This window comes from Talpa occidentalis, unplaced genomic scaffold, assembly GCF_014898055.3.
Source record: "Talpa occidentalis isolate TD23 unplaced genomic scaffold, MPIMG_talOcc4v2.1, whole genome shotgun sequence".
Taxonomy (NCBI): Eukaryota; Metazoa; Chordata; class Mammalia; order Eulipotyphla; family Talpidae; genus Talpa; species Talpa occidentalis.
The window spans coordinates 23011965-23039900 of NW_026555331.1; the positions used below are offsets into that span (position 1 = coordinate 23011965).

General features: G+C 33.6%; 1 long non-coding RNA gene across 2 annotated transcripts in view; it reads right to left on the minus strand.

The window, feature by feature from the left end:
* LOC129145276 (uncharacterized) overlaps nucleotides 1-10147 on the minus strand; it is a 217993-nt gene extending 207846 nt beyond the window's left edge. For both annotated transcript variants that reach the window (XR_008550581.1, XR_008550580.1), the window contains exon 1: nucleotides 10111-10147. This is a non-coding gene — a long non-coding RNA (uncharacterized LOC129145276). The remainder of the gene's footprint in view (nucleotides 1-10110) is intronic.
* Between the last annotated feature and the right edge of the window lie 17789 nt (nucleotides 10148-27936).

Consider the following 27936-nt stretch of genomic DNA (forward strand, 5'->3'; position numbering starts at 1 on the left):
CTTCACATTGTTTTATGATAGGAATTATGATAGGAACCTTTTAAGATATTCTCTGATTTTCTTAAACTTTCTAGGCATTTGACAAAAATATTTTTAACATTTATGTGAATTTTTATTGATATAACAGCTATGTTTTCAAATTACATTTATTGAGGTAAAGTTAGTCTATGTTATATCTGCTTGGGGGTACGATGTGAAAACATCATACTTCTACATCAACTTCTACATCAACTTCTACATTGTGGAAGTTTCAACCCATTACAAAAATAATATTAACTAACATAGAAATGGAACTATACTTCTTATATATACATGATGAATTGAATTCTTCTCGGCAGCTTGATGAACAACTGGTAGATCAAGCAATGGAACAGGCAATATGTAATCATTGGAAAGGTCTTCTCTGAGGTAACAAACCTGAAATACTATGTGCTCAAATGGACAGTCCTATCTTTCCAAAAGCTGTGCAAGACATATCTATGATACATAAGGCTACCAAAATTTTTCTAGAATCTAATTAAATCAGGAGTCGTTAAATTTATTTCTCCCAACTTCTTTTCCTTTTTTATAATGCAGTATTTTTTTTGGGGGGGGGGTGAAAAATAAATTTTAGTGATTTTCTTTTACTTTTCTTTTTATTGAGGTAGAATTGATTTACAACAGGGTATATAATTTACAGCCCAAGGATCACCCCTTGCAGGTATTAACCATACTTCCTTTTAAAGTTTCTAAATAATGCCTTCTTTTTATTTTACTAGATTTTGCTTAAACAATTACTTGATTTTTTTCTAAACTTCAAACTTATTCTCCTTTGGTTTAGTATTTTTTATATTCAAGTTCTACTTAACAATGTCTCTTCTCAGAAATAAACTTATCCATGCCCTTTACTATCTGACTAGTTTTGATTTTCAGAGAGCCGTATGTCTCACTAAAGGTCTACCGTCAAACATACTAATAATTCCTTTACGGTCAATATTTTTGCTTTGCCTTTTTTTTTTTTTTTTTTTAAGGGAAAGCTTTTTTTTTTTAAGATTTATTTATTCATGGGGTATAGGCCAGATGTGGGGGAGGGTGAGAGGATTCACCAGAGACAGAGTGGGGAGCAGAGCAGGCAGACTGATTGAAATACACTGCTGAAGGGAGCAAGACAGGAGAGGTCTGCCGTGCCATGTGGGTATTTCCCCAGCCAGCTGGGATCAAACCTACGCTGCAGAAGCTGTGGACAGCTTCACAGCACTGCGCTTAAGTGCCTGCGCAACCAGGGAGGCCCAGCTTTGGTTTTTAATACTGTTCAGTCTAGAAACAAATATAAGTTCACTTTCTTAAGATAATATGAGCACACAAGTATAACATGTATAGGAAAGAATATAGTCCTACACAAATTTAGACCTGCATAATATGTTTTATGAAAAGTGAAGGTCTGTTGTCTTATGGGTGCATAATATAAAGCAAAATATGAAATGGGAAAATATAAATATATATAATATATATATTATATATATTATATATATATATATAATTATTACAGCCTAGAACTTCATAACTTCTTGGACCATTAGAAATGCTACCCTCTGGGAGTATCAACAATAATTTAGATCTTATTATCAGGCTATTAGGGATCCAATACTATAAGCATGATTTGCAATTTAAGTAAATTAACCTCAGCTCTGTAGTCAAGCATCCCTTTAAGATTAAAACCTCCTTGTTGGAAGCTTTTAACTGAGCATGGTTAATAAGGAAATTGTAGTATTAGCCATGCAGCTGTTCTCTTTGCAATACTTAAATTCATAGAAGGACAAGTTAAAGCAATGAGCTACAATTTGGGCCACAGCTGGATATAAATAAATATATTTTTTCTTTTTGCTTTGAATTTGTATTAAGCTTGGTGCTGGCTGACATTATAGATGTCCTTCACTTGCTCCAAGTACAAAACCTCACAGATCACGATTCACATTGAATAGTTTCTTAAAGATTACTTACTCTAAGCCAGTAACTAGTGATAGATCCATGTTAAACAGATGGCAGAATGATGAATTTGATGCCATTCAGAATTTTGCCTGGATCTTAGAAAATGTGCATGTTTTAGCATGAGGCTCATGATTTCCCAGCATGCAAACCTTTATAGAATGACAGCTACAAACAACATATTAAATCTATGAATATGTCTGAATGCTTATGTGACTGTCATCATTAGTTCTTGGAAAACTGTCCACCCCCAAATCTTAATTTGTTTTTCTCTAAAATTTTTGATTTGTTAAGCAATTCAACTGCCACCTGGTAAATAAACATAGAGTGTGTTTTTCAAAAATTTATTTTTCCCCAGAAACCCCATAGACACTTCATGGGGCTATTGAAACAAAATATTAGCCAGCTGCTTCTCTAAATGTAGATCAGAGGACGTTGCTTGAAAAATGCAAGGACAAAAATTAATATAGTCATGAATCTGAAAAGGATGAAAAGGAAAGCTCCATCTTTTTAAACTCAAACTTGCTTTTCCACCATTAACAGTAGAGAAATTGAATTGTATCACGGAGATTGATTAGAAACTATGTACTATAATACTAAACTTATATTCACACATTCTATGATAATGTAAAATTCTGAAATTAAGTGCCATTTTGATTGTCATTAAATATGTATATGAGCATGCAAAGCACATTGATCCTTTTATGTTGGGAAACTTTTTTTAAATATCAATCTTCAGAAAGATGTTTTTGAAGGTGCTTTAGTGACACTAGTAATAGTAACACTGTATTAACTGAATTTAGGTAAGAAATTACTACCACCATTTTTCAAAACAAATTCTGTTACGAGATAAGGGAGCTACTGAGAAATACAGAAAAACATCCACTGAAAAAACAAAGTACTATCAATATTCAGTGAAGAATATATTGGGGAAGATGGACATATAAAGAAACATTAAAATAAAAAAAAAATGACCTTTTTTTTTTTTTTTTTAGTCATGAGTTTGACTATTAGAAATACAAGAGTGTAGCAGGACATTTAATAATAAATTACCTAATAAGCCCTTCCCCCCATACACACACTCTAAAATCGATGGTAGTTGAAACTATCCATTACTTTAAAATAGTATATTAGACCTTATAGTGCCCAAGCAGAAATAAGTGCAGGTAGGGGTTATGTGTGTGTGTGTGTGTGTGTGTGTGTGTGTGTGTGTGTGTGTTGGGGGTAGGGGTGATTTGTCTAGTATAGTTTTAGAGTTGGAATTTACAATGACAGCAAATAAAATAAGATCATTCCAGTGCTTGGAGTTATAGCCTTGTTAACACTTTTCTCTAGCTTCCAGAGGTGGAAACTTAGTCTATTAATTTTAGATTTTTTTCCCTAATACATGTTTTTAATGCTATAGTTTCTCCCCAAAGAACTGCTAGAGTAGCACTTCACAGTTTGACATGTTGCATTTTCATTTTTATTTAGTTCAATATATCCTTTTCAATTTTCTTTTTATTTCCCCCTAGACTAATATTACATGTTTTTTTTTTTTTTCAGGTAATACTGATTTACAATGTTGCATATGATTTACAGTTATAGAATCATACCCTTTAAGTGGAATTACCATACCATACCCACCACTGTCACCATAATGTATGGTCTCATTATTTAGAAATGTGTTGTTAAGCATTCAGAAATTTGGGGATATTTTAACTATCCCCAAATTGATTTATAGATATTAATTTGTAGATTAATTTATAGATTAAGAATATACTACACTGTAGTGTATATATATCATATACTACACTAACATAAGAACACACTTTTTTACTGTATTTCTTCTTTTAAATGTGTTTCGGTTTATGTCCCAGAATATAACTAAACATGGGGAATAATACATTTATGCTTGCGAAGAATGTGTATTCTGATAATGATGTATTGAGAGGTCTATAAACATCCACTAGGTCAAAGTGGATGGTAGAGCAGTTTAGGTTCTCTTGGAAAATGACCCCTTTATCATTATATAATTTCCCTCTTTTTCTCTGATAATATTTCTTTATTCAATGTTAGTTTACAACATAATATATGTTTAGAAGCATGATAATATTTCTTGGTCAGATTGTACTGATTTTAGATTTATATTGCATTCCAGCTCTCTTTTGATTAGTTTTTGTATGATATGCATCCTTTTAGTTATAACCCATTCATGACTTTATAAAGTTGGCTTCTTGTATGTAGCAAATAATTCAACCTTGCTTTTTTATATCTAATTGACAGTTTTAGATTTTTAATTGTGTATTTAGATCATTTACAATAAAGTGATCATTGATAGTGATCATTGATAGAGTTGAACTAAAATCTACCATATCTTAGCTGTTATTTTACTTTTATAATTATCTTTATTTCACTTCCTATAGGTATAATTGGAAATTTTTATGATTCAATCATCTCTTTTTGTTATTTATACCTCTTAACATTTTTATGACTATTAAATGATATACAATAAAGACATTTTAGTACTTTGAATCAAGTTTAGGAAAATATTATAATGAATTATAAGAAAACTTGCAACAATAAATTTATTCTAGAGCACAAGGGACTATGGTGATGGTGCACAGGTGAACAGGTGATGGGAATCATTCGGGGACTACATCTGAAAAGAGAAAACATACATTGTACAAAAAGGAAGAATGATGTAAAAATACATATTTAAAATAAAGAAAAAAGTAAATAAATTTATTCTCTGCTTCTTTAAGATGTAAATCTTATCTAGACTTTTGCCAGTTCTACTACCTAAGAAAGGAATGTCTTTCTAAAGACCTGAGTGTTCTGTCTTTAAAACGTAATTATAGAAGGGCCTCCCCTGGTGGCGCAGCGGCTGAGCGCCAGGCTGCGAAGCTGCTGCAGCCTCTGCAGTGCCGGTTCGATCCCAGGCCGCCCGCGAGGGTCCCACATGGTGCGCAGACCTCTCCTGCCATGCCCGCTGCTCCCCTCAGCAGCATATTTCATTGGTCTACCAGTTCTGTTCCCCGCTCTGGCTCTGGTGAATTCTCTCACCCTCCCGTTCTTCTGACTATACCCAGTGCTTGTATAAAAATAAATATTAAAAAAAAAAAAAAGTAATTATAGAAGCACATAGCATCTTCTTTCTGGATCTTATGGGTGGGTAACAACCTCACTTTGGCAATTAGCAAACATAGATAGTTTAATTATATTGACCAATCTCCTCTCCAGTGTCCAATAGTTCGCCCCAGCACTTAGAATTTGGCCTTCCCTTTGTTTCAGTGGAGTTGAATATCTTGCTAATACTACAATAGTTCTGAATAAAGTTTTCCTCCCTTTAACTTGTCTGGCAAAATTTTTCTTTGGCAACAAATTTAGTTTTTTATTGTTGTAGAGACACTGATTCCAACTCACTATATTTCCAAGCTGAAAAGTAATGATGATGGAAGTAGGTTGGTTTTCTGGTTTTTTTTTTTTTTTTTTATGTTCTGATTAGTCTCCACTTTAGGAAAGGTCTCTGCTTAGTTCTTTGGGTAGAGCCTGAGGAAGAGCTCCTATTCCTTCTCTGTTGTTTTTGGCCCAACATATATTTCTCTCTCCTCCAAAGGGCAGAACTTTTACATTTCTGTATCCTCCAATCTGTAATGGGTTTCTATGAGTGCCAGGAATGAAGTTTTATTTGCTCTTATCCCTGAAATTTAATATTCTTGTTTCATAGGGGAGATATGAAAATGAATCCGGGCAGTTTTTCTACCATGGTTACTGGAATCCTTCTTTCACACCAGGAAGGAAATATCATCAACATTCTTGCCATTTCTTTCTTGTGAACTTTTGGTGAGATTCTGAGGGAAAACTATGCAAAGACTGCAAACATTGTTTATTTCAGCCCCTAGCAGCTTCAGACTTTCACACTTAGTGGTTAACAACTTAAAAAAAATGTAAGTAAACCCTTTTTGAAATGTCTATTTCTCTCTGATTACCATGTTAGAAGTTGCTAGGTGTTTAATCTCCTTTGGGTGTGTAGGGCCCATGGACAAACAGTTTTCTGAGTTTCTCAGACTGACCTTACAGCGTAAGTGGCCTACTAGATAACCTGAAGCCTTGAGATGTAGTCCACATGTGGGGAAAGCAGTAAATAATACATAACCTTGATGTATACTCTGCATGCGCAAACCCATATTTCTGTAAACTAGGCTTAAGCATGGCCCCGTGACAACTTTGTCTATAAATCATATAAACACTAATAGGGCTCCTTGGGGGGACCCTCTCATGGCCACTCACTGGACATAGGGCCATTGCTGTGGCCGGAGCCCTGGAGCTGCTGCTGCTTCTGGAAGCTGCTGCTGTTGCCAGGTCGAGGGTTGTGGGAACCCAGCGGGTCAAGAGAGCCTGAGGCTGCCCAAGTGGGCCCAACGGGCCTGGCACCACAAGGGTTGATGGTGCTGCTACCACCCAAGCCACTGGGTCAGACTACTTCTATCAGGTCAGCAGAACAAATAATGCTGTTGCTGCTACCTATGTATCTCCTGTTGCTGTAATAAAGACTTGTTCCTGCTCCCCATACTTGGGCTTTGGAACCTGCTTTCTCATCTGCAGCAACCTGGCAAGCTTGTAATTGAGGCCCTACTGGGTGCTACTATCTTTCCTTAAATTCTGGGTTTCTTTTTTTGTAACAGTGTAATCTACATTGAAAGAGGAGGTTTCCTGGTCCCTGTCCCACCTAGTGGGGGGTGGAGCTAAGCAGCAAGGGGAGGGTAAAGAGGGCAGAGAGTGTGGCCTTGAAGGAGGCATGTGGAGCAGAGAGACATGTGAAGACCTTGACCTTGACCTTGGACTTGCACCAGGGACTCAGGGGACATACAAGGAGACACCTGAAAGAGACATGGGTGAGAGACCCATGGGAAGGCTGCAATGGCAGCATTTATCTTGGCTTGTATTTTGATTTTGCAACTTTCCTTCCAGACTTCCCTGGCCTCTTCGGGCCCTCTTCATGGGTCCCCACTAGAAGGTGCCTTAGGATTGTGGAAAGCTTTCAGTCCTCAGTGGCCCTAAATAAGGCAACATTTTTTTTTTGGGGGGGGCATTTATTTACCCACATGGAGATGGGTAATTTTAGGTGTGTTATTGGAAACTATTATCCTTTCTTCTCTCTTTTGTACACTAATTCTATTAAACTTATTTTCATTGAAGTTCTCATGCACTAAGAGTATGTTTTATCTTTATGTGACAGATGGCAGAATGTATTTAGAGCATGCAAGGTTTGGGGGTCCTGGCATGCCCCTCAATCTGTCCACTAACAGATTGTTTCAATTTTCAGTTTAAGTTCAGGGAATGTCACCAATTCCCAGGTTTTGGAGAGTTTTGATGTTGTATATGTTGATATGATGCTATTTCAAAATATTTATATCTCCCAACTGAAATTGGAAAGTTTATTGCTTTTGTCAGACTGAAATTTAAAAAAAAACTATGTATGCAACTGTTAGAAAGTGACTTTCTGGTACTTGAACACCTCTTTTTCCACCCAAATAAATGCCTAAGTGACAGCAGAAAGTACAATATTCTAAGAAAACTACTGTGCAATTGGCAAGGAATCAGATTACTGTAAACTTAAGTTTAATATCAAAGCATAAACCTCCCCATTTTTAGTAATTACATATGGATTAAAATTGAGTGTAATTAAAATTAATGATTATTTCTCTTAACCTTTCTTATTTATGTCAGTGACATAACACATAATTTTATTAACCAAATTTATGTGTCCTAAGTAAATATAATGCAAATTTTTATCTTTTACTGCATGAGAAAATTTAAATTTTTATTTATTTATTTTACTATTGCTTTGGGAGATTATTTTTACTGCTGGCATACTATGTGATAAAAGTACTAGATGCACTAAAGTGTTTTTTTAATATATATATTTTTTAAATATTTATTTATTTATTTATTTTATACAAGCACTGGGTACAGTCAGAAGCACAGGAGGGTGAGAGAATTCACCAGAGCCAGAGCAGGGAACAGAACAGGAAGACGACGAAGACGAAATACACTGCTGAGGGGAGCAGCGGGCATGGCAGGAGAGGTCTGCATGCCGTGTGGGACCCTCGCCGGCGGCCTGGGATTGAACCGGTGCTGCAGAGGCTGCGGGGCAGCTTCGCAGCCCAGCACTCAACTGCTGCACCACCAGGGGAGGCCCATGAATAGATATTTTTGTTCACTATCTACTCTGGGTTGAACTGTTCACATTTTTTGAAAAATATATGAATAAATTATCAATAAAATTTAACCTCGGTCCTTTAAACAACAGACAAGGTCATTAGATATACTGATTATTTTTGCTTTGAAAAAGTTCCAGGTAAGTACAGTTTAATGGTAAAAATTCAAAAATATAACTTTGAATAAATAAAATTTAATTCTATTTCATATCCTACGTTTTACAGGATATTTAAGTTATATAGTGTATTCTTTAACATGTTCAATTATTCATATTAAAATAAGCATTTTTCCTAAAAAATCAGGCTTTAATTATTGGAATACTTATACTTACAAATAGTCTGTTTGACCAATATCTAATCAAATTTTTTTGAGTTCATTTTCACCTAAACCCCACACTGGGCATGACACGAGAGCCCAGGTTTAGCAAGACTCTTGCTAAGTTAGTTTAGCCAGCAACCCCAATCTGATTAGATTGGAATCTAATCCTCTCAATATCTGATAAAGTTTCTTACCTCCCACCAATCCCCAGATTATATCTGAACTCCCTAGCCTGCTTTCAGGGGAAATCCTGTTGATGGGTATAATCAGAATACCCCTTTATTATTGATGTTTTCTCTTCACAATTTTTTACAGCCTTCCCTATCCTGTTCCTTAGCTATAAAGTTTCATTTTTCTTTGTTTTCAGAGTTAAATCCAATTTCTCCTATGCTAAACCCCATTACAGTAGTCCCTGTACCTACTGCCGTAATCCCTACTGAAGTTTGCTTTGCTGTTATTCAGCAAATATCAGAAATAAGTAGTTGTTTTCAGCAATATTAAACCATGTTATACTATCAAAAGTATAGTAGATGCTGATTATATTTTGGCTGGTTTCACCCTGTCATGGTATGTGAAGCAGTGAAATCTGCACACCACACCATGCTAAGTGCACAAGTTTAGAAATGCACCAAGCACATGTCATTTGCATTATCTTCAAATGTAAAAGAAATTGTGTAAGCAAAAAGAGAATGTGATATAATATCCAATGCAGAAGATGTTAGAAAATGTAGACATTTTTGCTCAATTAGGGTTAAACACTTAACAGACATTATCTCTACTTTCTATTTGTTCCTTCATGGCTGTATACTCCTTTAACAACATAATTAAGTTTAGCTTACATTTTTCTCTCCTTTTGTCTTTTTTTCTCTTATCTCTTACCTGCTTATACTACTTGGAGTAAAATTCCAATGTTCTATGAGAAAGAATTTTATGTTGCAAAAAAATGTGTAAAAGTTGAGGTAATTGCTTGGGACTTTTCACCAATTTGAATAGTTTCTAAATGAGTTCTGAGGTTAACTGCCTCAATATTATTCATATTGGAAAACAACCCCTACCCCCCAATAAAAAAATGAAGAATGCAAAGTACTCTTAAAGTTTAGAAATAATGCTTTACATTTAAAAGGTTTTCTATATTAATTCTTCATATTTTTCAACTTTACTAACATTGATAGATAATAAGTATCATTCATAAATGGTAATATAAAAGCTCTGTTTGTTATTCCACTTTTTAAAAATAAAAAGAAAATATGTATATTATTAAAAATGCAAATCTCTACTTAACAATTTTGAAAAAGTTAATCCCAATAACTATAAAAGTACTATAAGATGTAAATAATAGAAGACTAGATTTTGATAAATATTTTTGCTATGGTTATTATTAATATGGAAAGATATGATTATCAGAATATTCTCAACGAATATCTCCGCATAATTCTTATTCCTAGGAGATAAAGGAAATGACTGGTGGAACACTATGGAAATAATTCTGAAATAATTTATCCACCCTTTGGATTTCTCATTGAAGTCAAGATTTATCAACCCTTTTTCAAGCCAAAAATATCTTTACTACAGGTATTAAACATAAAATTCAGTTGAGTAAATTTTAAACAAAGACAAACTTACTGTCTTCATTCATGAATCAGGCGGTATCCAATCTAACAGCTAGAAGAGAGCACTGAAAAACTATACAAGGAAAGATATTTTATAAACAGAATGGAGGAGGAACAAGGAATTCAAATTAGGCAAAAAACAAGTTGGCTAGTTCAAGGTTACTTTCCTTTGGCAGTGATATATTTGGTAAATTATTTAACTAAGATCAGGAAATTCCTGATTGGTTTAAGATTCAATTTCTGGGCGACCCAAAGTATAATTAAGTTAATCTTGTTTTGGTAATGTGAGACTTAACACAAGTAGTTCCAATTTGGGCTTTTTGTCTTTAACACAGACTAAGGCCAAGAGAAATAATGAATCATCACAATATGAAAATATTCAAAGGCTTCAGATTTCCTAAAACAAAGCTGCTACTGAAAATATAGTACTGGATACTGGCTAAATTATGACTGATATTGGATCCTCTGATGCAATTTCTAATTCTTATTTAATCTAAATTATCATTCTTCTACATATAAGGACCTTGAGACTTGGCACACTTAATTGACTTGCTGAGCAGTCCACAGTTTTAAGTGCCTGAGAGAGATTCAAATCAAGGTGTGTATAACACTAAAGTCTATTATCTTTCTGCCTTATCATTCTAACCTCTGATTATCTGTGCACTTAAAAAAAAAATTGTTCTTAATTTGTCCTAGACCAGACTACCTAGCTTCAACAATCTGCTCTGCTATTTGCTTGCTGTGTGACCTTGGGCAAATTACTGTACTTCTCTGCAGCAGCAGTTTTATCATCTTTATAATGGGGATGATGATAATATAGTGATGGAAACTGCATCATACAGTGTCTTTGAGACTCAACTGCATTTATTCAGGGAAGATTCAGAATTGTGGATAAAAAATATAGTAAATGCTATCTAGGTGCTCTTACCCTACCTTCTTTTTAGGTCTTGAGCTTCTCAAACAGTTTGGTTATAAAAGAAAAAAGATAATTTTAAGAATATGAAGTGACATAATCAGATTTTAATAACCTTAAAATATCAAAAGTTATCCTTAAGTAACAACAACAAAATATGATGTTGAGTGCAGTTAGTGTGTGTGCATGTGTGTACATGTTTTCTGATGTCTAGGGTGCCGGGGGAATAATTTGGATAGTGAATAAAATTGAATATTGAGATAGAAAACTGAAAACTTTAAAGAGACGAGAAGCAAAGAGAAACTTCCTTTCATTTCTGAGGATGAGATCAAATAATGCAAGTGCAACATTTAGAAGAATAACTGGCATATAGTAAGTATTCAATAAATGGTAGCTATTATTTTTGTACATTACTCATCATTATACCACTCTAGTGTTTAATAAAATACCTAATATTAGGCACTCAATATAAACCTGTTAAGTTGTGTGAAAAGGTTGTAGCAATAGGCTTACCGTGGGGATAAATCAATCAATGCTCACATCTCTATATTTTCCAATCTAATATAAAAGAATGAAAACTTACCCAAGATGATTATTTTAATTTGAAATTTGTCACTGATATGGGCATTTTTCTAACAATAGATAATGAATTGAAATAAATGTTGCCAAGGAAGTAGAATCCCTGAAACAACATTTCCTTTCAAATGATTATCAGTGGATATACACTTTTGCTTTCAGGTAGGTAAATCCTAATATTCAAAGTCACTGAATTATTCCTTCAATAATAATCATCATCAATATTGTGTTTTATATGTAAGTTCTTTAACCTTCTTGACATTACTGAAGAATTAAATATACAGTTTACTGCAAGCAAAGAGTTGTTTATTGCATAAGGAGTTAGTGCAGAGTAATTGATTTTATCTAATGTAAAAGGGATTAGCAGATAAGCAGTACTGTTTCTTTTAGTTACTATTCTTTTAGTAGACAAGAAGTTAATTTTCCATCCAAAACAGAGACTATGAAAAAACATTCATTGCTTCAAGAATATAGTCACAAAATTCTCATCCTGATAGAGGTAATATGAACATGAAAAAAAAGGGAGGGATCATAATATGTCTTGTTTCTCACCAAAATGATATATATTTTTGGAGTTAAAAAGGCTTTTGCAATCACATTAGAGGAAATAAAATTTCCCATATGCTTTCTGCTTCTTTTCTTCCTCAACAATTTGTTGAGCAATTATTACTTTTCAGGCACTCCTATCATGAAGTATACTGTAAAGAACAAACCAGAAAAATTGTTGTTTTGTTTTTGTAGAGTACACAGTCAAGGGACATAGGAAAAAAATATAGAACAGTTAATAAGACATTTGTCTGTGTATAATATGTGATACAAATGAAAATGTCAGAGAAGTAGAACAGAGAAAAAAATTCTTCACAAATTCCCCCTCCCTACTACTTTTATTTTACAAACAGCATATTTAATTCTTGGCATATCTAAAAGACATAAAATATTAATATAAACTCAATAGCAAAAACAAGATAATCAAATTTAAAAATGGGCAAAGGATCTGAATAGTTTTTCAAAGAAGATATATCAATAAGAGGTACATTAAAAGATGCTTAACATTGCTAATGATCAGAGAAATGCAAATCAAAACACCAATAAGGTATCATCTCATATTGTCAGGAGAGCTGTTGACTGGGGTGTTGAGAAATGGGAATATTATACACTATTATATTATATTATACACTATTGGTGAGAATATAACTTGGTCCAGCCATTATAGAAAACAGTACGGCAACTCAAAAAATAAGTAGAAATTCCACTTCTAGCAATTCCACTTCTGCATTTAAAATCAGTGTCTTGAGATATCTGTGTTGCGATCTTTTTGGAAGCACTACTTGAAATAGCTGATATGGAAAAAATGTAGGGGTCTATCTACACTTAGATGAATGAATATGAAAATTGTGGGAAAAAGGTTCCTTATATAGAAACGACACAGATATATATCAATAAAATTGAATAGTCCAAGGCCTCCCTGGTGGTGCAGGCAGTTGAGAGCCACACTGTGAAGCTGTCCGCAGCCTCTGCAGCACGGGTTCGATACTGGCCGGCCGGGCGAGAATCCCACATGGCACAGCAGACCTCAACTGTCTTGCCTGCTGCTCCCCTCAGCAGTGTATTTTGTCAGTCTGCCTGTTCTGCTCCCCGTTCTGTCTCTGGTGAATCCTCTCACCCTCCCGCACATCTGGCCTGCATCTGGTTCTTGTATAAATAAATAAATCTTAAAAAAAAAAAAGCTGAAAAAAAATTGAATAGTCCTTAGAATAAGAAAATCCCTCCATTGGTAGGAACATGAATAAACCTGGGGGACAGTATTTAACTGAAATAAGCCAGAAAGAGAAAGACAAATTCTGTATGATCTCACTCATACATGCAATAAACACATACACACATGAAATAGTTGAACTCAATGAAACAGAGTATGATGACAGTTACCAGGGCCTATGGGGTGGGCGAAATGGGATGATGTTGAAAGGCTTTAAACATTTGGATTTAAAAATCCAAATTATTTAAAAGATTTGGATTGATACCAAATCTCTTTTTTAGGAGTTTGGGGGGGGTTCTTTTTGTACCAGGACCCTTAGTCTACATTTCAAATTCTTTTAATTTTTGTTCCTTTGTTTTGAAGTTCAAATCTTAATTATTATTTAGTCAGTTGGCTGCCAGTCACTGACACCATATGTTTTGTGAAGTGCTAATTACATTGTCAGATTATACAAATGTTTCACAAAAATGAGATGATAATAATTTTGGTAAAATTGCTATTTTCAAGCTAGAACTATATGAATTTAACAAATGATAAGTACATAGGAAAATTGGACTTGTAGATCTAGATTTTTGACACTTTATCTGTTTAGATATATTTAGGGTACCCAAATATACCAATGGACTCTCACTGGTACAAATACACTCAAAAAACAAGCAAGGCTAACTTATTTTAAAAAAATTATTTACTCTTGACTCAACTCTGATCTTTTGTCTAATTATATTGCATTTTAATCCCTCTTGTGAAATACCCAAAAATGGTCACATTCATGTCATAGTGTTTGCTTATTATGTTGTCATGACCTTGCTGTTGGTTAATATCTGCAGACACCAATTATTATTGAAAAAAAATATTATTACAAATATTAAAGTCAAAGAGATTTAAAGTCCAACAAGTTAATTATCTCAGTAAACCTTATTGAATCTGTCCTTTATAACTATAGGATTTATCCTAAATAAAATGTATGTTTTCCTAGATCTATGTTCATTATGTTTGATTTCAAGGTTCACATTTGCATATCATTTAGTGTTGTTCTTGATGCAAACTAGGAAAAATAGGAAACCATTGGTACTCCAATGCTATTGGCAAAGGAAGTTACATATAATGCCACCTAGAAAATAAAAGTGACTTCCATGTATTTTATTGCAGTAATGAGAAAGTATTAACATAACTCAGGTCAGAATGTCATGACAATAAAAATAGTAAGAAAACTTTTAGATGAACAAATGAAGGATAATCAATTCTTGATCCTCTAGCTAAATGGGTATGTTTACTTGGTAAAAGTTATTGAATTTTCTGTATTTTATTGTTTTCAATGAAAAATATTCACTTAAAAAGGCTATACTACTTTTCATAAAAGAGAATGAGCAGGGGCCTCCCTGGTGGCACAAGGGGTTAAGGATTAGCACTATGAAGCTATTGGCAGCCACTGCAGCACAAGTTCAATCCCTGGCCAGGGAGGTAACCCACATGGCACAGCAGACCTCTCCTGTCTTACTTGCTCCTCCCTTCAGCAGTGTTTTTCAGTCAGTCTGCCTGTTCTGTTCCCCACTCTGTCTCTGGTGAATTCTCTCACCAACCTCTGCACCTCTTACCTGCACCCCAGATCTTGTATGCATAAATGAATCTTTCAAAAAAAAAATAAAAGAGAATGAACAAACATTTGAGAGAATCTGGAAGAAAGATTCTATTCTAGATTAAGAAGGTTTTTTTTTTTTAATTTTATTTATACAAGAACTGGGGTACAGGCCAGATGTGTGAGAGAGTGAGAGGATTCACCAGAGACAGAAAGAGGAACAGAACAGGCAGACTGATGAAATACGCTGCTGAGAGGAGCAGTGGGTAAGACAGGAGAGGTCTGCTCACCATGTGGGACCCTCGCTGGCAGGCCGGGATCGAACTGGCGCTGCAGAGGCTGCAGACAGCTTCACAGCCTGCGCTCAACTGCCAGCGCCACTAGGGGAGGCCCAAGAAGGGTTTAATACAAGTAAACTTTTAATTTTAAAGCTTTAAACTTTAAACTTCAAGACTCATAAGTCAATGGGTAAAGATCTAGGGATAGAATATTCCATGTAGCAGGATTAGGGTGAGCACAGGAGAAAGGTGGAGTTTATGGGTCTGGCTTAGGAATGGCATAAAGCTTGGTGTGGCTCTGTGTCCAAGTCTGACATGGTAATTTCAACTGTTTAATATTTAATATATTCTCCCTTCTCTATTAGAATTATTTTATTTCCTGTGTTTATCCTATTGTATTTTACTTAATAATGAAATGCATAAGAATATTAAATGTACACTTAGGCCAATTTACAAGAGAACAAAAGCCTCCATGATCTCTTGAACTTGCAAAACTACATTCCTTTATATTGTTGGTTATAACAATTAACCCGACAGTGCCAAATGGCAGATTTTATGAAAGCATGATATGCAATATAACTTGAATTCATTAATCAAGATTTTCTTATGTTGGGTATATGTGTATTTGTATTTGGAGTTCAGTTATAGATCTTTCTTATATCCAACTTCTCTTAACCACATGTACAATTATCTATGCCAATAAGAATATCAGTTAAATATTTGAGTAAGATTTAAATGCATGATGACATGAATTTCTTAATTTCCAAACATCAGATTTTTTTAAAGTCTTTTTATTTGCTTCTAGCATAATTATCTTGGAATAAGAGAAAATGATGTATAACATTTCTGTCATTACAAATATATTGGAACTGATCTCATGGCCCACAGTTTGGAGTTTTTAGTAGGGTTTCTGTGCAAATTTTAAAGAGAATGCATATGTTTTGATATTTAAGCATTCTATATATGTCACATGATAATAATATTGGATGAATATTTTATAAATATACTAGTTTTTATTAATTTATTTGTTTCATCAGATACAGAGAGAAACATGTCAAACTATCCCATTATGGGCCTCCCTGGTGGCTCAGCGTTTGAGCACTGGGTTGTGAAGCTTCCTGCAGCCTCTGCAGCGCCGGTTCGATCCCCGGCTGCTCCCCGGCCACAGGAGGAGTGTCCAACGTGGCGCACAGACCTCTCCTGCTGTCCACTGCTCCCCTCAGCAGTGTACTTTGGTCCTTCTGCCTGCTCTGCTCCCCGCTCTGGCTCTGGTGAATTCTCTCACCTTCCCGCGCTTCTGACTGTACCCAGTGCTTGTATAAAAAAAAAAAAAATCCCATTATGCTTTACAATTAGTTTATTTCTGACAAGTTTTGCTTTATATATTTTAACATATGTTAGTATTTATTATAATATGGTATTACTCAGAATAATTTGTTAAAATAAAATTTGACTAGTCTGTTATGATTTAAAGAGGTGCTCAAAAATTGAAATTTACTAATAAACAGAAAATTCTAAAGCAGTTTTTATGTATCATAGTTTTAATATCTCAGATTTTCTCTTTTTTTGTTCCCATAATTATTTGACTATTTCTATACATCTTGCCTATAAGAAACTTTTCTGAGTATTTATGAAAGGACAGGGAATTTTATTCTTCATTTCTTGTCTATTTCTTTTCTTCATCCAAATGCATTACAGTGGAAAACACAGATAAATCAGAAAGCTCAGACATTTCTTGTCTGAATAGTAGCAAGTTGCAATACAATCTGGTATGATATTAGTCTTGCTTAAGTACCAGGTGAGCTCTAGGTGTTGACTGTTTTCACTTTTGAAGCCTTCTAATAACATTTTTGCCTTCTGAATTTATGCTATTTGAATCTATTTAGAGAATTTACAACATTGTTGAGTTCTTCTGTAACCATACTTACTGGAGAAAATAGTTTTTTGTTTTTTGTTTTTTTTAAGGATTTATTTATTTATACGAGCACTGGGTACAGTCAGAAGCGCGGGAGGGTGAGAGAATTCACCAGAGCCAGAGCAGGGAGCAGAGCAGGCAGAAGGACCTAAGTACACTGCTGAGGGGAGCAGTGGGCGGCAGGAGAGGTCTGCGCGCCATGTGGGACCCTCCTCCTGTGGCCAGGGAGCAGCCGGGGATCGAACCAGAGCTGCAGAGGCTGCGGGCAGCTTTGCAAACCAGCGCTCAACCGCTGCGCCACCAGGGAGGCCCCAGCTATTATTTTATTTGAAACTTTATGTGCTACAATAACTAAATCTCATCATTTTTAATTATGCTAAGCAGTGTTGTGTGTGCTAAAGGACATGGTAGTCTTTGTTGATATTTCAGCTCTAGAGATCCACTGATCCAGGTTTCAAGTTATCCTTCATTATTTCTTAACTTTCAAACAGAGTAAGGCTCAGTTTTCTTTGGTACACAATGGTAAAAGGTAATTTATTATATCAAATAGTTGTTATATTAATGAAATAAGTTAATTGTTAACTATACCAATTTATATTACCAATAGTTTATGATTATAAATGAGTGACATCATTATGTGACCCATGATAGAGATATATTTAGTTCATAATATAAACAAATCAGTGAAATTAAATATGATTCATTTGTCTTCTTTCAATATTTTTTTCCTTAAAGTTTTCACAACATGAGAAATAAATGTTTACATAAAAATCTACAAAAGCATTGTACTTGTAGTTATTTAATGTTTAGCAGGAATTCAGTTAAAACTCATAGGCTTATGGGTTAATTACAAATCTTAGGAGAAAGGAGTTTAGGACCCAACACAATTTTAAGATAGAAAGACAGTCTATACTAGTGCAATGTAAAATGTTTGCTAATACTTACGCCAAGATAATAGACATCTAATTTTGCAAGGTTTAGTTTGCTAAGATAAATATTTGGGGTATCTGTCTTGAAGTTAAAATATTTATTTTTTCAACTTTAATTTTGAAGCCACATTAAATGTGTGCAATAAGTATCTGAGAGACTTTCTTTTGGTACACAAAGGGAAATCCATCAATTAGTATGTCTCATTTTCAGTAAATGAAAGTGGAAGAAAGTCCTAATTATTATATATTGTGCAAAAACTTCAAGCCACAGCTGCATTCATTAAAAAAAAAATCTGTAAGTAACCAAATCTGTTCTTGATAGTATTTAAAAACCCTCACATGCACAATATATGCCTCTGTCTGATTGGTAAACATAGAGATTACTGTACCGTCAATCAGTACTGGAATCATCAGAGTTATCTTTGGAGTTCTTACCTATGAAATTTTCATATCATATCAAAAAAATAATAAGAGTGGATCACTTTATTGAATGTTAAGATTATGCCATATTACTATAAGGCTTTACATTTATCACCTCATTTATTCTTTCGAAAAACATTTGAGATAAGTATCCTATTGTCTATTTTATGCATAAAATTGAGAAATAGGTAAGGTGATGCCTCAATTCCCAGCACTATCTCACAGCTACAGAGGATTCTAGTCAACTGTTCTTGTTCTAGAGATCCAAGGGCTTGCCTGTTAACTGTATTTTAAAGATTGAAAGGAAATATTATAGAATTTAGAAAAAATAATTTAAATACTACACATAAAAAGGGCCTCCCCTGGTGGTGCAGCAGTTGAGCGCTGGGCTGCGAGGCTGCCCACAGCCTTTGCAGCGTGGGTTCATTCCCCAGCCGCTGGCGAGGGTCCCACAAAAAAAAAAAAAAAGTTGTGTTTTTTGTTTGTTTGTTTTTTTTTTCCCCTCCACAAAAAGGAAAGTGTGGTGCTTGGAGAGAAGCTCACAGTAGAAAGGTCAAGGGTCCTAAATAGAAATATATGAGAGGAAGGAATGAACTACAGGGTTGATCAAATATATCTGAACCATATCACTTGTGCAACTTCTTTCTGTAAATATAGCAACTATGTACCTGCAACTAAGTAACTGGGTCTTCATGATTTTTAAACTTTTGATGGGCACTGCAGAAATTGGAGATGGATAAAAAGATGTCCAAAGCTAGAAAGTAGAGATCACAACTCAAGTTCCAAGGGATCACAAAGTGAAGTAAATAAATGAACCAGAGTGTAAGGAATGATGTAGACTGGTGCCTATAAAGAGGAAAATTCATCTATGTGATTATTTAAAAAGCTGTATACATATATTATGGGGGAGCAGGGGAGAGAGAGACAGAATACATTCATTGCAAAAAAAGACAGAGCATAATTTTTATCCAGTGCTTAAAAAAGTATTACAAAAGAAAATTATCAACCACAACAAAGTTGCAATAGGCCTCTGGTTAATGTTCTAGTTAGAGTTTTTGAAAGCTGAAGACTGAGACTCGGATGGTGGGAAAAAATCTCTACTCTTATATAAGGGTGAGATTGGAAACCACAATATTTATTTATTTTTCAAGCATTATTATTTTTATTTATATATATATTTTTTTACATCATTGTTCATTTTTTATTTCTTTTCTTTTATTTTTACATTCCCCATATAATTGCAACCCCAATTTTTACCCCACCCAATTTTTATCCCTCCTCCCCCCCCCCACCCTGCCAAAGAGTGTCTCTGGTTCATATTTGTTTGTTGATTTTGATTTTTTCTTTCTTATAGTTATTCTTTTTCCTGGTCCATATTTAGGTTTTCCAGATTCCTGTCATGAGTGAGACCATCCGGTATTTTTCTTTTTCTTTCTGGCTTATTTCGCTGAGCATGATCCCTTCCAGCTCCATCCATGCTGCTGCAAATTGCATGTGTTTATCTTTTTTGAATGCTGAGTAATATTCCATTGTGTATATGTACCACATCTCCTTGATCCAGTCATCTATTTTTGGGCATTTGGGTTGTGGAAACCACAATATTTAAAAGGAAGGAGCAGAAATAAAAGACCGCTCAGGAAAGGCATGGGACAGTGTGCTCTATGAGAATGCCTATACTCTTTACCTAGCATTTTTTTCTATTTTTTTAAAATTTACTATTAGTTTTTATTGAATTATTGTTAAAATTAAAGTTTCAGCTGTTTTATGGATTTTTTTGTCCAATTTGAGTTGGAAAAGTAAGGGAATCACATTTTTTTTTTCAATTCAGTATTGTGCAATGGCAGGTACCAGTGTGAGAGCAGACATGCATGGTTATGGAGCTAAGAATCAGTGAAATCTAAGACAATATCCAAGCAAATGAGAGGGAATCTATGAGGAGAGACTGCACCATGCTGTCTAATAGAAGTGCATATATTTCCTGGTGAAAGGATGATAATCCATTAAAGTAGATTTATAAAATGGTACACATGCTTCTGAACCATGGAAAGAGTTCATGCAATAGACATATAAGTACCTTAAATACAACCAATAGGTTCTATAGAAAAATAGTGTCATGGCCTTTAGTTGCTTGCTTAGTGAAATGCAATAATCTTATTAGACAACAATTTTTCAGAAACTGCAATAACAATTCTTTACATTTCAGACAGAAAGTAGACAGATACAGTGATAACTGTATCATTGTTAACATACTTCTCCAAGGTAAATGTGATAACAAACCCATCTTATAGCAAGAAGTCAAACTCTCTCTTAGTTATACAGTTTTTACTCAATCTATCACCCCTTTAATCTGCTACTTGTCTCTTTGTGATAAATAGCTGATAACAGTTTTTAGTGAATGTGAGAGAAAAATTGAGGAAATTTTGGGGTCATTCTAATATAGTTTCAGAAGTATAAATTAATTTATAAAATATATATTTACTGATTCATGTGCTAGACCACATGGATCTAATTCCAGGATGCTAAGAAAAAGCAAATCTGATGAAAGTTATCCTTAAAAAACAACTAGAAATCTTTTTTTTATAGAAATAAAAAGAAAATAGTTCTCTCTAGTGGCACAAGGTATTAAGCACCCCACTGTGAAGCTATCCGAAGCCTATGCAACAACAGTTCCATCCCCGGCTGGCCAGGGAGCTACCCACGTGGTACAGCAGACCCCTCCTTTCTCCCCACTGCTCCCCTCAGCAGTGTATTTCTGTCAGTGTGCTTGTTCTGCTCCCCACTTTGTCTCTGGTGAATCCTCTAACCCCCTGCACCTCTGGCCTATACCCCAGTTCTTGTATGCATAAATAAATAAATCTTTAAAAAAAAGAAATGAAAAGAAAACTAATATTAAACTATGGGGAGGTATAAGAGCATAAAAAAAGCCAGTTAAAATGGTGACAGGGAATGTTACTCAAGGAAATCTTACCTAAGGAAGATTTTGAAGAATAAAGGGAAGTTAACTGCTAGAAATGTAGATTCAGAGGATGTGAGATGACAAGAAATTACAAACAAAAGGAACAGCTCATGAATATATTTAAAGATGAGAGAGAATACCATCAATACCTGTGAGGAGTGTGAGATCTTATTCTTCTTGCAGCAAGTTAGCATTCCATATTTTATAGATATTAGATCAAGACATGAGATTCTACAGTCAGAGACAAAGGTCTGTTATCACTTAATGGTATCATCAGTTGTCAAAGTATCAACTTTTTTGCACTGGGTCTCAATACCCAACTCACATAAAATGAAGTAAAAAGACCTGATGACATGTGTAAACATAGTGGGTTGCTTTACAGGAAAGGCACACTGATTTGGGAGAACACCAACATTTTACAATAAATAATGATCATGTTTATCCTTTGCTCCAGAGATACTATCTCTATCTTCCAGCACTACATGCAAACCTCCCATTGTTCTTGCAGGAGATTAGGAGATAACAGCTCTACCTTCTATGACTGTCACTATTTTTGTCCTTGTATTCATGTACTCTGATGATTTAAGTGTCCTTAAATGTAAATTTTTCTCATTCTTTCTCAAAAGATTAGTTTTCTATAGTAATGGACAATTTTAATAATTTTCTGGGCTTTGAATTGAGAAACTTTCAGGAAGCATTAATTTAGCCTTTTTTTTTTTTTTTTCAGCCTTAATGTTCCCACATGGTAAGAATCTGGAATTTTTTTGCTTCTGGGTGGTTTTTTCCCCAATCAAGAGATTAGGCAGATGGCATATAATCTTGTTGTATTGTAGGAAACATGAACAGATTTTTTCCTAGTTTCCCTTTCACAGATGCAGCCTTCTAAGAATAACTAAGCTTTATACAGGTGTCCCGGTTCCAGCTGACACTACTTTGAGCCCCTAGGAATCATTTAACACTCACATGTGGATATTACATACTCATTCTTTATCTTTTAGAGTCTGCATCAGGATCTGCAACTCCAACTGGCTGTTTCAGCATCATATCATGATTATAATTCTGACATTGTATTTTCTTTTTCTTTCTTTTATTTTGAGCACTCAATTCTATTCTTTCAATCTCAGATATGTTTACTGTTGGTGATATTGCTATAGTTATTGTGTTGTTCATTTCCCAGATGATTTCATCCAATTTTATGAGTTGCAGAGCTATGTATATACTGTTGGGTCCCTAATTTACATGCCTAAGCTAAATGTAGTCCTGAATGATACTTGTATATACAGGTGCCTTCTTGAGATATCTATGTGGATGCCTAAGAGCTTTCTAAAATTGAATTGTCTTAACCCACATTTCCATGCCTAAATGAAAATTTGGCCTCTTGAATTTTCCCCATATTTGTAAACAGTAATTTTATTCTTCACTTTGCTTAGACAGAAGCTATTGGGTCGTACACTCTTCTTTCTCTCACATTCATTTAAAACTATACAAAAATACTGTTGATAGTTCCTCTTAAATACATACAGAATCCAACCATTTCTCAACATATCTGCAGCACCTACATTGGTACAAAGTCCAAGGAATTTTGTTTTAATAGTTTACAAATCTGTCATCCTATACTGACTTTATTCTCTACCAACAGAGATTCAACAAGGCAATCTCAGTGACCCTTTTAAAATCCAAATAATATGATTTAACCTCTCATCCAAATCCTCTAGTACCTTATGAGCTATCTGAATGAACTCTAATACATTTGTAAAAATTTTCATGATTTACAAGGTGATTTATTTCAATCCATCTTCCTCAACACTCTACCTAGGATTATTCACACTCACTGGCCTTATTGGTTCCTTGACATGTAATCTTGAAACTATAACCTGAATTATGGCAGTTACTACATTAAACATAGAGTTAATGCTGTAATTCCTGGCAACTATTGTTTAAATGGAAACATACTGTATTATAATTTTCTATCTGATGAAAGGGAGTAAATATGTTTATATGAATGGACAAACTTCTTTCAGTCACAATTGCAAGTGGAATTTATGATGTGGACTCATCTAAATGCTAATATCTTCAACTTCAAATGTGTACCACTCAATTTTTTTTGATATGAAATTCTCTTATTAGCTTTCTACTTCAAAATAAAGCTGAATGCCTAGGAATATAATGGGATTTGGTAAAATAATTTCTACAGGAAACTGAATTAGCAGTGTTATTTCCAGATATTTAATTAAATTGAAATTTAGAAAAGAAATTTAAGAGAACACAGCAGATGAATACTTAGCATGGCAAAAGGTTAATAATCTCAAAGATGAAACGTTATAGGCAATCATCTGTCTAATGTTGCATCATACACACTTTCCAGTTAAAATTTCTTGAAATTGCTTAAAGGATGAATATCCTCTGAAATTTATTTTGAAATTATCATACTACAGATATCCAAAGCAAGACTGTGATGGCATTTAGACATGACATTTGTATTCTTTCCCATTTTGTATGCCACCATAGATATGCATAACACTTATTCGTCATGGGTATAATTTAAGACATGTATCAGGAACTTTAATCTTGAAAAAATTTCTGTGAAGCTTAAGTAAACTGAATTTAACATGAGACATTCTTTTAATATGTGGTAAAATAAAATATAAATTGTCTCATGACATATAAGACATCAAATTTCTACTGAAAAATAGAATCAGAAGTACTAATGTTCAAGAAAGTTTGAAGGTTGTTTTAATATATATTAAATGAACAGTAAAGGAATGTGAACCTTTAGCTCCATTATTAAAATGACTTTGTTAGTTATTGTCACAGACTCTGGGGACACTTATAAGGATAAGGGAACTATTAAGTTCCTTTGACTGTTAGTCTGTTGAAATGAGGCTCCATAATTGCAGAAACTTAGTTTTATCTAGTTATATATTTTAGGTCTATAGAACAGAGTCTTACATATAACAGGTGTTCAATTTAAATATTTATAGAGCTACACATTTTATATATCCATTTATATATTTGTTAATTCTTTTGTTTTTTCAAAATATCAATTTAAAAGATATTTTTACATAAATGATTGCTATAGACACCTGGAACTCATAAAATCGTTTTTAAAACTGTAGTGATAAATAAGAAAATTGTATAAACTATTTGGAACACCTAAGAAGAATGATAATAAATCATTAGCAACAAGAAGATATTTTAAATGAACCAAGCTTTTATGTCATTTTTCAAATGGCAGCAATGAACTAGAAAATTATTATACTATTGAAAAGATTGTGCATTAGATAATATAATAAATCATTTACTGAATACTAACAAAGTTTAAATTAAATTCATTTATAATTAAGTTCAAAGGAAATTTGAACATACTGTTTGATTGAAATTACAATATTTATAATATCATTAATACTGCAAGAATATCTTAAAATGATACAAAATGTTGGCACTGTTTATAAGAAATGAATACATTTAGTCAACTTACCAGGTTAAAGAGTACAATGAAATTTGAAAATGACAGATTTCCTTTCTTTTCATAAGAATAATACTCATAGAAATAAATTATAATGATGAACTTAAGGATTATTTTTATCTTTTTTCTGCAATAATGCCAAATAATCTAAGAACATTTGACCAAAAATGTTCATTTAAATCTTCATAATACTAAAGAGGAAATATGATTGCTCACTCCATTTCTTACATGGAAAATCTTATATAGGTACACGGTAATGGGGCTAGTATAAGAATAATCAAATATAAAATATTAGAGGAAATAAGGACACATAGATTTCCTACATATTCCATGCATCATTAACCACGGAACAAGCTTTCATATAGCAACCACATCCAACCACAAAAATCTGCACTGTATACAAGATTCTGACAAGTGATAGGTATTCTATTTTAAATAATCAATATCTAGTTTTATTCTGAAGTAGGTTTTGGTGAGAAAAGGGGTGAAGATACTTGAAGTGGAGGATATTAGATCAAAAGATGATCAGAGGAAAAAAAAACCCTCTCCTCTAGTATGTAAATGTTGGAAAAACTATGTTCTTGGATCATGTGGTTAAATTTAGCAGAATTTTAAAAAATGAGAATTGCATTTGATCAATAATAAAAAAGAAAAGAAAATCACAAATGCTCTTTAGAAAAAGGGAGAGCACTTGAGCACCTTTATGTTAATTTAAAAACATTAAGTGAAATAATTTTGAATAATTTCTGACAAAATTTGTTTTTAGTAATTGGTATTTATTTTTTATTTTTCTTATTTGACATAATATTATATATAGAATATCCTCAAAATTCCATGGAAAAAATAATTGAAACAATTAGCTTAGCAAAAATGCAATGGATGAAATCAACAAACATAAATTTGCCTTGCAATATATAAACAATGAGATAGAAGAGAAAGAAATTAAGAAAGTATTAACAAAGTAGGTAAGAGATCTATACAAAGAAAATATAAGGCATTGCTGAAAGAAATAGAAGAAGAAACAAAGCAATGGAAAATCATTCCCTGCTCATGGATTGGAAGACTCAGCATTGTCAAAATGGCCATCCTACTGGAAGCACAGTGGACTATGGTGGTGAACCCTGGGCAATTTGGTAGTGGGTAAAGTATGATAATAACTGATAGGGTATCCAAATACTATCTCATTTATAAATAAATAAATGAATAATTTTTTTTAGATATCCAGTCTGAGGAGGTGCAGAGGAAACTAAAGCCATGAATATAATAAAAATCTGAACGACGAGTAGATAGACTGAGGTAATCAGAAAAGACTTCACATAGATATCTGTACTAAATTCTAACACAGAAGGTTCAAGGTAGAGACTAGTATAAAAGAAGAAAGGTTTAATATTAGTTTGTAGTACAATGATGAGCATTAGTTTATAAAGTTACCTAGATTTTACACACAAACACACACACACACAATGTATATAGTAGCAAATTTATTATCTCTTATATTGAGGAGTTATAATGAGAGATTTAATAGAACTAGACATAGCTTACTATAAGGATCTATTTATTGTCCTCAATGTTTTGAAATACGGAATATTAATAGTTAATATTTTGTTTTACTTTGCCTCTATGTGCAAATCTTCATTGTTCTTTTTGCCTTAGATAAAATGTTTGTGAATTTTATGCAAATGATTTAATTATATGCAATTTGACTGGCACTGTCTCAAACCAAAATACTTGGTAGCAATATTGATACTTTTTTCCCTACTAATGTTTAAGTTTCACTTGCATCTGAGCAATTTTTGAAATTGCTTTTGTGTTTGTTTGCTCAGAGAGGCAGAACAAATACACTAATCAGTTTTGAATGTGAATTTCAAATGGTGTTAAGCTAACACTGGAGAATTTTTAGGATATTATTTGTAAAGATAATCAGTTAGTTGACCTGAGATGAATGGCTATGCATTAACACAATTAGGCTATGTAGGAAGTGTACAAGTCAGAAAAGTGGGTAGCAAATGGTGAGTAATTCACATAAAACAGGAGAAAGTTTTTCATTGCAAAATAAAACATTTAAAAAAAATATGTTGTGTTTATTATACCATTTGTTTCACCATTGAGAAGCTGATTATCCTCAGACTATAACTCTTATCTTGGAAGAAAGAAATGAAGATAAAACAAACATAAATTTGTTGAAATCACTATGTGACAGGAATTGACCTGGGGCAGGTGGAAAAGTCTTGAAAATGTATTGTTTCTCTGTATTATCTTTATATTTTACTAGTTCACATGAGCCTGGATATATCCAATTGATTTGTCTTTTATGTCACTAATTCTCTGCCTCTTTTTTGTAACTATGTATGCCTCATGTGATATCAAATTGCTCTACTGAGTTCTTATTTTCAGTATTAGTATATACTATGTACTGCTATTTTATAGATTCTGGTTTCTCCTGAAATTATCCCTGTTTACCTCTATTTTCCTCAAAAAATGTACCATAATTATTGTAGTATCTTGAGTAAAACTTGCAGACTTGAATTCTCTGTGGACTTATCTTCATTGTCAGTACTTTTTCTTGTTTTTTTTTTTTTTAAGTAGTTTGTACCATTTATAGCATGGTGAATAATTTTACTTTGCATGCAGGATATTGACTGAAATTTGGTTGAGGTTCTATAAGATATTACCTTCTCCATGGAGGGCTAATTTTTCTTCTGACATTCAGGAAAAACACAGGTCATTTTCTCCTACTAAAGGTTGGTTTTATGCTTTTTAAACATTGTAATAATTCACCTTACCCCTTTCTTCTATGTCATGGCAATTACTTTTGAGATGTACCCCTTCCAGCTTTCAGCTGACAAAATGGGGTATTAACCAAGGGCTTCACCTTGGCAGGCTCTAAACTCAACCTCTGTCTCCTTTGTGTCATGTAGGTGCTAAAACTGTACTTGATACTTTTACCCTCGGATTGTCATTTTTTACTAGGTTTCTACCAGTTTAAGTCCTGTACATTTAAACTTTAGGGGTCAGTATAAACATGGAAGGGATTTACACACAGATTTTACTAAA